General features: G+C 43.8%; 1 long non-coding RNA gene across 1 annotated transcript; it reads left to right on the top strand.

Moving 5' to 3' along the window:
• The first annotated feature begins 2,144 nt into the window (after positions 1–2,144).
• LOC120989144 lies at positions 2,145–11,829 on the top strand. The gene is made up of 3 exons (XR_005776230.1): positions 2,145–2,155; positions 11,102–11,109; positions 11,461–11,829. It is a non-coding gene; the product is annotated as an uncharacterized LOC120989144 (long non-coding RNA).
• The last annotated feature ends 325 nt before the right edge of the window (positions 11,830–12,154 follow it).

Genomic DNA, 12,154 nt, shown 5'->3' with positions numbered 1-12,154 from the left:
TCATTACTGAGTTCATGTTTGGAAGTTGGATTTCTGTTTTGGGGGGGGGGTTAGTTTTTTTTTGGAGGTGTGGTCCTAAACTTTTGATCAGCTGAAAAACAGCCTGTTTCAGTTTATTCGTTGTTTTCATTAAATTGAATGCTCAAAAAATGTTTTGTCTCACTCCCATTTCTTCTTGTTGTATGTTGAGGCTCTACTTGGAAACGTGTTAAGATCCAGCCATGCTAAATATGATTTTTTGCCATTTTTCAAGTGGTCTTAAACTTTTGATCAGGACTGTAGGTTCAAATCTGTACTAAGTGAAGAAACAGACTCCTACTTTCCTTTATATGCCCAGGAGAATTAAAGGAAATCTCCAGCATGTAGTGAAGAAATAAGTTATTATCCTTCCATCCCTGCTCATAAAAACAAAGAGAGGCCTAGTCCAGTGTTAGGAAAAAGGTGTGTGAATTTACCCTCTATCTCTACCGGAAAAGATGAAGAATGCTCAGGAGAATGCTACAACCATTGTCCCAGCAAGACCACAGAGAACAGTCCTAGCTAGACTTCCCGTTCCAGAACCTACTGAAGTTCATAGAGTGGAAGGCTAGTTTTGACATGATCATTGAGCATCATTGCTTCAGTCCAGTTGACAAGTTATTCTACCTTCAGAGATATGTTGGTGGAGAAGCCAAGGAAGTTCTTGCAGGTAATTTCTATAGAAAAGATGAAGAAGCCTACAAACAAGCTTGGGAAAAATTGAATGCAAGATATGGTCATCCTTTCTTAGTACAAAGAGCCTTTAGAGAGAAACTAAATAACTGGCCTAAAATAAGTCCTAAAGAACACTTCAGACTCCAAAAGTATGGTGACTTCCTGCAAGCATGCAGCAATGCCATTACACATGTTCAAGTACTGGAAGTACTGAACGACTATCTAGAAAACCACAGGATACTAACTAAGCTACCTGAAGAAGTGGCTCTTAGATGGAATCGTTATGTGACTGAACAGTTAGATCTAGGCAAGAACTTCCCAAGTTTTAAAGAGTTCTCTGAGTTTGTCAATAAGGAAGCACGGATAGCATGTATACCAGTAACATCATCTTACGTCTTAAAATCCTTAGAAGAAAGTCCTTCAAGAGAGATAAGACGTGCAAGAGCAACTAGCTTTGCAACCAACACAGCAGCTAAAGGTCTAGACACTTTAGTGAACAGTCAAAGGGTCAAAGGACTGAGAGTTAAAGGACTTTATTCACACTGCACATTAGATCTACCTCCAGATTATACAAAAGACGATATACCTCTATATCGAGATCGCATACCTACCTGTGAAACAGCCAATGATTGGGAGAACCTATCTGTCATATCTCATGAAATGTCCCCGCTGAAGGAGTTTGGTGTTGGACTGTGGATAGGTTACGATTGTCCCGAAGCTTTGGTACCACAAAAAGTAATCACAGGAGGAAAGGGTGAACCCTATGCTGTTCAAACTGATCTAGGATGGGGTGTTGTTGGAGGAAAACAGCAGATCGCAAACTCAAGACAGGTGACAGGATTGTGTCATCGAATATCTGTCCAAGAGTTACCAACTGTAAGTCCAGCAAAAGAAATCAAGATCCTTAAATCCAACTTTGCAGATATAAGTTCTAAAGAAAAGAGTGCATCCCAAGAAGACATAAAGTTTGTACACACTCTAGAAGAAAATATTCAGCAGAATCAACAAGGTCATCTTGAAATGCCCTTACCTTTTAGAGAACGACCGCATCTGCCAAATAACAGAAATCTCACCCTAGCAAGATTTAAATGTTTGAAGAAAAAGGTGTGAAGAGATCCCAAATTCAAGCAGGATTATTTGAAATTCATGGAAGGCATCCTCGAAGAAGGACATGCAGAGAAAGTTAATAATCAGCCTAAAGAAGGAGAAGTGTGGTACATCCCACATCAAGGTGTTTACCACTCAAAGAAACCAAATAAGATTAGAGTAGTATTTGCTCAGCAAAGTACAATGGTGTTGCATTGAATGATCATCTACTAAAAGGACCAGATCTTACAAGCACTCTGCCTGGAGTACTCTGTCGATTTAAAAAGTATCCTGTAGCGGTCATGTGTGACGTTGAAAAGATATTCCACCAGTTTCATGTGAAGAATGAAGATAGAGACTTCCTGCGGTTTCTATGGTGGGAGGATGGAGATACAGATACAGAGCCAGCAGAATACAGAATGAAAGTGCACTTGTTTGGAGCAGCATCATCTCCAGGTTGCGCCAATTATGGTATGAAGTACCTGGCTAATCAGAATGAAAAGGATTGCCCATCAGCAGCAAATTTTCTGAAAAAAATAACTTTTATGTAGATGATGGTCTCATAAGTCTAGAGTGTACAGAATCTGCAATCAAACTAGTGAAAGAAAGCCAAGAGTAGAGTTGAGCGAACACCTGGATGTTCGGGTTCGAGAAGTTCGGCCGAACTTCCCGGAAATGTTCGGGTTCGCGTCCCGAACCCGGACCCCATTGAAGTCAATGGGGACCCGAACTTTTGGGCACTAAAAAGGCTGTAAAACAGCCCAGGAAAGAGCTAGAGGGCTGCAAAAGGCAGCAACATGTAGGTAAATCCCCTGCAAACAAATGTGGATAGGGAAATGAATTAAAATAAAAATTAAAAAAATAAAAATGAACCAATATCAATTGGACAGAGGTCCCATAGCAGAGAATCTGGCTTCACGTCAGCAGAGAATCAGTCTCTTCATGCCATAGCAAAGAATCTGGCTTCATGTCAGCAGAGAATCAGTCTCTTCATGCCATAGCAGAGAATCTGGCTTCATGTCAGCGCAGAATCAGTCTTCATGTCATAGCAGAGAATCAGGCTTCACGTCACCCACCACTGGAACAGGCCACTGTCACACATTTAGGCCCAGGCACCCAGGCAGAGGAGAGGTCCCGTAACAGAGAATCTGGCCTTATGTCAGCGCAGAATCTGTCTTCATGTCATAGCAGAGAATCAGGCTTCACGTCACCCACCACTGGAACAGGCCACTGTCACACATTTAGGCCCCGGCACCCAGACAGAGGAGAGCGGTCCCGTAACAGAGAATCTGGCCTTATGTCAGCGCAGAATCTGTCTTCATGTCATAGCAGAGAATCAGGCTTCACGTCACCCACCACTGGAACAGGCCACTGTCACACATTTAGGCCCAGGCACCCAGGCAGAGGAGAGAGGTCCCGTAACAGAGAATCTGGCCTTATGTCAGCGCAGAATCTGTCTTCATGTCATAGCAGAGAATCAGGCTTCACGTCACCCACCACTGGAACAGGCCACTGTCACACATTTAGGCCCCGGCACCCAGACAGAGGAGAGAGGTCCCGTAACAGAGAATCTGGCCTTATGTCAGCGCAGAATCTGTCTTCATGTCATAGCAGAGAATCAGGCTTCACGTCACCCACCACTGGAACAGGCCACTGTCACACATTTAGGCCCAGGCACCCAGGCAGAGGAGAGAGGTCCCGTAACAGAGAATCTGGCCTTATGTCAGCGCAGAATCTGTCTTTATGTCATAGCAGAGAATCAGGCTTCACGTCACCCACCACTGGAACAGGCCACTGTCACACATTTAGGCCCAGGCACCCAGGCAGAGAAGAGAGGTCCCGTAACAGAGAATCTGGCCTTATGTCAGCGCAGAATCTGTATTCATGTCATAGCAGAGAATCAGGCTTCACGTCACCCACAACTGGAACGGGCCACTGTCACCCATTTAGGCCCAGGAACCCAGGCAGAGGAGAGAGGTCCCGTAACAGAGAATCTGGCCTTATGTCAGCGCAGAATCTGTCTTCATGTCATAGCAGAGAATCAGGCTTCACGTCACCCACCACTGGAACAGGCCACTGTCACACATTTAGGCCCAGGCACCCAGGCAGAGGAGAGAGGTCCCGTAACAGAGAATCTGGCCTTATGTCAGCGCAGAATCTGTCTTCATGTCATAGCAGAGAATCAGGCTTCACGTCACCCACCACTGGAACAGGCCACTGTCACACATTTAGGCCCCGGCACCCAGACAGAGGAGAGCGGTCCCGTAACAGAGAATCTGGCCTTATGTCAGCACAGAATCAGACTTCTATCTGCACGGTAGCGTGTGTCTTAGGTTTTTCTGAATGACACTATCAGCACCTTCAATGTAAGATTTTCTTTTTGGGATAGATTTCAAGTAGGCCTCAAATACCAGAAACTAGTTATTTTGAGAATGGCAAATTTGGGAATGCTTTTTCAACCCAGAACAAAAAGTCTGCTTTTACGGTCACTACAAATAACTTGACCAGCTAAAACAGTGCAGATTTGGTTGAATAGAGATGTGAGACCTGTTTTTTTTGCGCTGTGTGACAGGTATAGGTTTAATCACAGAATCACACTTCTATCAGCACGCTAGCGTGTGTCTTAGGTTTTTCTGAATGACACTATCAATACCTTCAATGTAATATTTTCTTTTTGGGATAGATTTCAAGTAGGCCTCAAATACCAGAAACTAGTTATTTTGAGAATGGCAAATTTGGGAATGCTTTTTCAACCCAGAAAAAAAAGTGTGCTTTTACGGTCAATACAAATAACTTGACCAGCTAAAACAGTACAGATTTGGTTGAATAGAAATGTCAGGTCTATTTTTTAGGCGCTGGGTGACAGGCTCAACTTGCCCCTGATGTAATATATGGCCAAAAAATAACCACACTGTTGATGGTTAAATGCACTTGGGTGACACAGGCTCAGCCTGCACCAGATGTAGTATATGGCCAAAAAATAATCAGACTGTTGATGGTTAAATGCACTTGGGTGACACAGGCTCAGCCTGCACCAGATGTAGTATATGGCCAAAAAATAATCAGACTGTTGATGGTTAAATGCACTTGGGTGACACAGGCTCAGCCTGCAGCTGATGTAGGATATAGCACAAAATAACCACACTATCGATGGTTAAATACACTTGGGTAACACAGGCTCAGCCTGCAGCTGATGTAGTATATGGCCAAAAAATAATCAGACTGTTGATGGTTAAATGCACTTGGGTGACACAGGCTCAGCCTGCAGCTGATGTAGTATATGGCCAAAAAATAACCAGACTGTTGATGGTTAAATGCACTTCGGTGACACAGGCTCAGCCTGCAGCTGATGTAGGATATAGCACAAAATAACCACACTATCGATGGTTAAATACACTTGGTGATAGCTCGTGCTGGCGCACCACAAGTCACAAAATGGCCGCCGATCACCCCAGAAAAAAAGTGATCTAAAAACGCTCTGGGCAGCCTCAAAAAAGTGAGCAAGTCAATAATAGCACTTCAATGATCCACAGCTGCAGATCGATCACAGAATGAAGTCTTTTGGAGGAGTTAATCTGCCTAATCTCGCCCTAACGTCGCAGCTGCAACCTCTCCCTATACTGATCATAGCAGAGTGACGTGCGGCGCTACGTGACTCCAGCTTAAATAGAGGCTGGGTCACATGGTGCACTGGCCAATCACAGCCATGCCTACTATTGGCATGGCTGTGATGGCCTCTTGGGCCAAGTAGTATGACGCTTGTTGATTGGCTGCTTTGCAGCCTTTCAAAAAGCGCCAAGAAAGCGTCGAACACCGAACCCGAACCCGGACTTTTACGAAAATGTTCGGGTTCGGGTCCGTGTCACGGACACCCCAAAATTCGGTACGAACCCGAACTATACAGTTCGGGTTCGCTCATCCCTAGCCAAGAGTTATGCGCAAGAGGAAACCTTCACAAATTCATATCAAACAACAGAGAGGTACTGGAATCCATCAGTGACTCTGAATGTGCAGCAACAATGAAGAATGTAAATCTCAATTATGATCATCTTCCTGTTCAGAACAGACAAGTTCTTCTTTGAAGTAAAGAGAAGGTTGCAACTAGACGAACCATTCTTTCCGCACTGGCTTCTATATTTGATCCATTGGGATTCTTGGCCCCAGTAATCCTCAGAGCAAAATAAATACTGCAAGAATTATGCAGACAGAAGTTGGGTTGGGATGAGCCCATACCTGAAAATTGGGAGGGTTGGATAAGAGACTTGCAAAACTTGAGAGAAGTTCGGATAACCAGATGTTTTGTACCTCATGATTTCGGAAAGTACAAGAAAATAGAACTTCATCACTTTTCAGATGCCAGTAGTTATAGTTATGGTCAGTGCTCCTACATTAGAGTAATAGGAGAAGAAAAGATACACTGTGCCCTGGTTATGGTAGAAGGCCAGAGTTGCACCTACCAGTATTCTGACAATACCAAGACTTGAACTGACAGCAGCTGTTGTTTCAGCATCAGTAAGCAAGTTTCTAAGAGAAGAATTGGAATTGAAAATAGATGAAGAATATTTTTGGACAGTTGTCCTAGGATACATAAACAACGAAGCTCGAAGATTCCATATCTTTGTCGCCAACAGAGTTGAGAAAATTCGGGAAATAACAAATCCGGAACATTGGCATCACATTGACACAAAGCATAACCCAGCAGATCAGGCCTGAATGTAACAGAATTGAAAAATTCTAACTGGGAAAAAGAAATCACGCCCAGTAAAGGTTACATAGAATTGTCTATGGCTGATCCAGAAGTAAAAGTTCTACAAACATTGAGCACTGCTGCCAAGTGTCAAGATGACATACTTGAAAGACTAACCAGATATTTAAAATGGAAGACAGTCATAAACGTACATAGTAGCTTGAATTCAACGTTTGGCAAAGGTAATTAGAAAGAAGGAATTGTTGAATGTAGAAGAAAGAATGAAAGCCGAAGAAACTGTCATAAGACTCATTCAACAGAGTAATAGACAGTCTGGTTAGACTAAAAGTCAGAGATATCAAAATTCTTCTAATACTACAGTGCAAAAGACACTTCATAGTGCTGCGCCTGCCACAAAGCCCTCCAGAACATATCAGCCAATAGTTTATCCAGCATAGCCATGGGACTCAGCACCTCAGGCTGTAGCCACTTTTGCAAAAGGTGAAGTAAGTCATAATACTGGGGTCTCCCGGGCTCAGCCGGCTTAAACCCCCACTGATGTACCCGTTGGGCCTGGACCAACACATTCACCCCCAGTCTTGCCAAAATCTCACCCTTCACGTTTTGGTAGTCGGTCGCTTGATCATCCGGCAAATCGAAATACACCCGCTGGGAATCGGATGCCAGGAATGGAGCGACGACCTCAGCCCACTGGTCTCGGGGTAGCTTCTCCCTTGTGGCCATTTTCTCGTACATCGCCAGGTAGGTAGGTTGCTGGGTGTCATCTTAGGAATCACTGCATGGACTGCCTTCCGGGCATCATGGACGCCCGGGTTTGCTCTTGCTGTCTGCAAAGCCATCACGTGTTGTAGCAGCAAATGGTTAGTCTTCTGCTGCTGCTTATTAGCCTCCCGTTGTTGCAGGTTTTTCTCTCGCTGATGCAGATTAGCCTCCATGAGGCCTTCACAACAGCCTCCATTTTGTCGTGGGACACGGGTTGTAATACGGCTGGTTAGATGTATGACATACTACCGTGCCCAAAAATGCAAACCAAAAAATATTTCGGCATTCACGCCAGCATCACTGCTCATGCCCATATCCTCCACCAATTGTGGGGATTTGCTCTGGTAGTAAGGATAAGTGGGCGAAGTTCGTAATTCAAACTTCAGTGTTTATTCACACATGATACCAAAAACAAAACATCACTTTTGCAGTGTTGGTGTTACTTTACACCCAATGGCAAGTTAATAAAACAAAAGTCTCCTTGGTGGTAGTTCTCCCTCGGAAAGTTCAAATACAGGCTTTAGGCAGCCTGTTCCCCTGACACACGGGTCTCCGCTCTCCAGCCCAGCACAGGCCCCAGATCCCAGCACACAGACCTCCTGAGCTCCACTGTCAGACAGAGGTAATCCTCTCCACCTGGCAGTGCTGGCTGGTTTTTATGCATGGCAAAACCCGGCCTGGAACATGGGGAGTAGTCACCCACCCAGCACTTTGACTACTCCCAGTAAGAGCTGTCCCGGATCAGCTATTACAGCCTATGCTAAGTACCAAGGTGTCAAACAGCAACTGCTGCTGACACATAAAAACCGTCTCTTACTCCACCGAGGCCAGGAACCTCGGTGACACATACCTATCATCCACGATGATTCCTTGTACCTTCTTACAACAGGTATACCGGATACAAGGAGTCGTGCTGTGCAGCTCTCCTATGTGCAGAATAAAAGCAAATGCTGACACATTCACATCCATACTTATTTACCTACTGTACATGCTGCTGCTGGTTATCCTAATCTTTAGAGTCTTAAGGACCCTAGAAATATGGTCTAGTGATGTGCACATATGACCATTTCCAAAGGTCCATCAGCCTCTCCTGCATATATCTATGCCTAAGGAATTTAGTACATCACAATTTTATTATGGCAAAAACTGCACTACAACCGTGACCTACAATAATACATAAAGATATACACTGCGTGCAGAATTATTAGGCAAATGAGTATTTTGACCACATCATCCTCTTTATGCATGTTGTCTTACTCCAAGCTGTATAGGCTCGAAAGCCTACTACCAATTAAGCATATTAGGTGATGTGCATCTCTGTAATGAGAAGGGGTGTGGTCTAATGACATCAACACCCTATATTAGGTGTGCATAATTATTAGGCAACTTCCTTTCCTTTGGCAAAGTGGGTCAAAAGAAGGACTTGACAGGCTCAGAAAAGTCAAAAATAGTGAGATATCTTGCAGAGGGATGCAGCACTCTTAAAATTGCAAAGCTTCTGAAGCGTGATCATCGAACAATCAAGCGTTTCATTCAAAATAGTCAACAGGGTCGCAAGAAGCGTGTGGAAAAACCAAGGCGCAAAATAACTGCCCATGAACTGAGAAAAGTCAAGCGTGCAGCTGCCAAGATGCCACTTGCCACCAGTTTGGCCATATTTCAGAGCTGCAACATCACTGGAGTGCCCAAAAGCACAAGGTGTGCAATACTCAGAGACATGGCCAAGGTAAGAAAGGCTGAAAGACGACCACCACTGAACAAGACACACAAGCTGAAACGTCAAGACTGGGCCAAGAAATATCTCAAGACTGATTTTTCTAAGGTTTTATGGACTGATGAAATGAGAGTGAGTCTTGATGGGCCAGATGGATGGGCCCGTGGCTGGATTGGTAAAGGGCAGAGAGCTCCAGTCCGACTCAGACGCCAGCAAGGTGGAGGTGGAGTACTGGTTTGGGCTGGTATCATCAAAGATGAGCTTGTGGGGCCTTTTCGGGTTGAGGATAGAGTCAAGCTCAACTCCCAGTCCTACTGCCAGTTTCTGGAAGAAACCTTCTTCAAGCAATGGTACAGGAAGAAGTCTGCATCCTTCAAGAAAAACATGATTTTCATGAAGGACAATGCTCCATCACACGCGTCCAAGTACTCCACAGCGTGGCTGGCAAGAAAGGGTATAAAAGAAGAAAATCTAATGACTTGGCCTCCTTGTTCACCTGATCTGAACCCCATTGAAAACCTGTGGTCCATCATCAAATGTGAGATTTACAAGGAGGGAAAACAGTACACCTCTCTGAACAGTGTCTGGAAGGCTGTGGTTGCTGCTGCACACAATGTTGATGGTGAACAGATCAAAACACTGACAGAATCCATGGATGGCAGGCTTTTGAGTGTCCTTGCAAAGAAAGGTGGCTATATTGGTCACTGATTTGTTTTTGTTTTGTTTTTGAATGTCAGAAATGTATATTTGTGAATGTTGAGATGTTATATTGGTTTCACTGGTAAAAATAAATAATTGAAATGGGTATATATTTGTTTTTTGTTAAGTTGCCTAATAATTATGCACAGTAATAGTCACCTGCACACACAGATATCCCCCTAAAATAGCTAAAACTAAAAACAAACTAAAAACTACTTCCAAAAATATTCAGCTTTGATATTAATGAGTTTTTTGGGTTCATTGAGAACATGGTTGTTGTTCAATAATAAAATTAATCCTCAAAAATACAACTTGCCTAATAATTCTGCACTCCCTGTAGATGTAATGCAGGGCTATGCAGGAGTAAAGCTGGAGGGTAAATTACTGCCCACCTGCAGTCCAAGCAGAGCACCGCCCGAGGCCACAGGCCAGATTGTGTGTCTCTGGACACATACTGTCTATAGAAGTCTATGGAAAAGAGAGTGAGAATGCTGCTAGAGAAAGAAAAAAAGACACATATTACAAAGTTTCCTATATTCACATGCATTATTGGTTTATGCACAGTTTGTTGAAGCACCAGTGGCCATCTAAATACTGTATATTCCATCTGACAATGTGCCATCGCTGTGCTACATTTTGTTTGGATGAGTGACATCCCGATTTATTGTCAGGTCCTGCAATTGACTGTACAGCAGCTCATGGAGCTGTTGGCTGTTTGCTAAATGAAACAATTGAAATCTGCAGTGTTTTATTGATTTCCTAGTGTTTTGCTTTCTGGATATCAGAAGGAAGATAAATAAGAGCTAACAAAAATGTACATGGCTGAAAAATGAAAGGAAGTCAGTTGTGACAAAGAGAAGGACTAAAGGCCTAAAGTAGAAAAAACTGCCCTTCTCAGGGGCATGTGTGAAGATGCCATTACTGCGGTGTATACAAATGAGCTGTAATGAGCCCATATGGCCAGGTACAGTCACTTGGCTACCACCATGCACACCACCAGCACTTCTGATTGGCCGCAAAGTTTCAGAAGAGCTCATTCGCATACAGCATAAGACATCAACTAAGTTAACCTATGCACTTTATCTTGCCATGGCAGGATGTAACGTTACCAAGACATTGCGTCGAGATTTAGTAGCCTAAATCTAGCATATAATATCTTTGTTCACACAGTGCAGTTTTCATATACTTTTGTTCTCTTTTTACTATTGATGACCTATCCTAAGAGAAAGCAGCAAAGAGAAAACAGCGATCATATGAGCGGCAATTGCAGTGGGGAGCTGGAGTAATTACAAGTATGGCGTCCCCATTCACTTCTGTAGGACTACTGTGTAGTATTCACTTGATCAGACAGAGCTGTCCTACAGAAGTGAACGGGGACGCCATTCTTCTAATTACACCAGCTCACCACTGCAATTGCTGAAGTCGGCAGGTAAACAGAGAAGAGAAGGTAGCACTAGTATGAGTACTGCCTTCTCTTCAAACAGCTGATCAGCAAGGGTGCTAGGTGTCGGACACCCACCAATGTGATATTGATGTGCTATCCTGAGGATAGGTCATCAATAAATCTTAAATTTTTCCTCCTGATTTTGGCTGAAAAAGCTGCATCAAAATGCTACCATGTCCCTAATATGTTTGTGCAATTTCAGAAAAGGTGCACCTACACTTATAACAACAGAAAACAATAGAAGTACAGAACCACTAGGCAATATCCTATGATATATGCAATATCAGTGTGGCAGATCGTGACATAAAGGCAGATTTGTTCTTTCTTCTAACACCTTGGCTTTGCTTGCAGCAGTGCGCATGCGCCGGCTACAGGCGTGAAATTGGCAAAGATGGAAGAGGCGGAGAGGGGAGTGACAGCAGCGAGCAATGGCAATGTGTTTATCAAAGTGCGCATACCCGGGCCTGGCGGTAAACTGTGCACATGTGCGGGATCTCGGGAACTGGAGAGAATGATGTGACATCATGAAAGTGCCGGCCAGACGATACACTGGGGAGGAGTTAGGCATAAAAAACGCTGAGGGGCCAGGGCGCTTACAGCAAGTATCTAATTTCCCAATAGAAGTCAATGGGAAAATACACTGCCTGTCCAAAAAATAAGTCGCCACCTGGATTTAACTAAGCAAATAGTTATGAGCATCCTATTGGATAATTACTGCATGGGCGATTATCTTTCAGCTGGTAACAAGTTATTTAACCCCAACTGGTGCAATGAGTTGCTTCTCATTTCTCAAACAACCATGTTGAAAGACACTTCTCCTGGTCGTGGAAAAGATGTTAGTCTGTTTGAGAAGGGTCAAATCATTGGCATGCATCAAGGCGAGAAAACATATAATGAGATTGCAGAAACTACTAAAATTGGGTTAAGAATAGAGTTGAGCGAACACCAGGATGTTCGGGTTCGAGAAGTTCGGCCGAACTTCCCGGAAATGTTCGGGTTCGGGATCCGAACCCGACCCGAACTTCGTCCCGAACCCGAACCCCATTGA

Source organism: Bufo bufo, chromosome 2, assembly GCF_905171765.1.
Source record: "Bufo bufo chromosome 2, aBufBuf1.1, whole genome shotgun sequence".
NCBI classification, from domain to species: Eukaryota; Metazoa; Chordata; class Amphibia; order Anura; family Bufonidae; genus Bufo; species Bufo bufo.
This window is presented reverse-complemented; position numbering and strand designations above follow the sequence as displayed.